General features: G+C 42.8%; 1 pseudogene; it reads right to left on the bottom strand.

The window, feature by feature from the left end:
• Positions 1-769: 769 nt before the first annotated feature.
• Positions 770-1,059, bottom strand: part of LOC108537983 (dipeptidyl peptidase 3 pseudogene) — a 3,367-nt pseudogene continuing 3,077 nt past the window's right edge.

The raw sequence follows: 1,059 nt of genomic DNA, 5'->3' as shown, positions 1-1,059 counted from the left end.
TCCCCGCCAACACGTCCGGCTAATTTTTTTGCATTTTTTTTTTTTTTTTAGTAGAGACGAGGTTTCACCATGTTAGCCAGGATGATCTCGATCTCCTGACCTCGTAATCCACCTGCCTCGGCCTCCCAAAATGCTGGGATTACAGGCGCAAGCCACCGCACCCGACCAAATAAAATATTTTTAAAAATATCCAAAGAATGGGGTACAAATATATCAAGAAAGTTGTTAATAATAGAATGGGTAAACAAAATATAAAATTAGTGAAATCAATCCATATATATGATGTTGATATAGGAGAAATGTCATGAATGTAAATGGAATCAATCAGTCAAAATTATTTAGCTTATTTATTTATTTATTTGATAGTTGTCTCTAATATTTATTTGTCTGTTTGTAAAGTTAATACGTGAGGAGTATTGGATTTGGTGAGAACATTTTGAACCCTAGCTGTCACGAGCCACCTGCAGGATCTAGACCAGTGACTTCTCAGAACTGCCATTTCCTCACCTGGTAGGCAGGCTGGTGAGCCCTGTCTTGCTCACTCCACATATGGCAGTGCAAGATGAAATGAGATCACAGAGGGGAACCACTTGGCAAGCTAGAAAGTGTTGACAAATGGAAGGGGTTAGTGTCACCACCCTCAGCTAAGGTAGTACCAAGGTCCAAGCTCCTGCTCCTCCCCCTCCCCTAGCCCCTAAATATACCAGCAAATGGAGGGTCACCTGAAGCCTTGGTTTGATGGAGTTGGGGGAGAGACCATACATCTTCCTTAAGCATGGCCAGATGGGGCCTCAATGGGGCCCTTCTAGAATTGAACATCCGTTGTGGCCAGCTGTGTGAGCACCTCCTCCAACTCGGGTCCATCGTCTGGAAAACGCTCGGAGAAGGTTAAGATGTGGCCAGCAGCTGAGGCCTGGTATTCCAGAAGCTGCATGTCAGGCAAGTGTCGGGCTGAATGATGAGTTTCTTTCTTTCTTTCTTTCTTTCTTTCTTTCTTTCTTTCTTTCTTTCTTTCTTTCTTTCTTTCTTTCTTTCTTTCTTTCTTTCTTTCTTTCTTTC

This window comes from Rhinopithecus bieti, unplaced genomic scaffold, assembly GCF_001698545.2.
Source record: "Rhinopithecus bieti isolate Rb0 unplaced genomic scaffold, ASM169854v2 scaffold_15502, whole genome shotgun sequence".
In the NCBI taxonomy this organism is placed as follows: domain Eukaryota; kingdom Metazoa; phylum Chordata; class Mammalia; order Primates; family Cercopithecidae; genus Rhinopithecus; species Rhinopithecus bieti.
The sequence above is the reverse complement of the archived record's forward strand: the minus strand, read 5'-3'. Positions and strand labels throughout refer to the sequence as shown.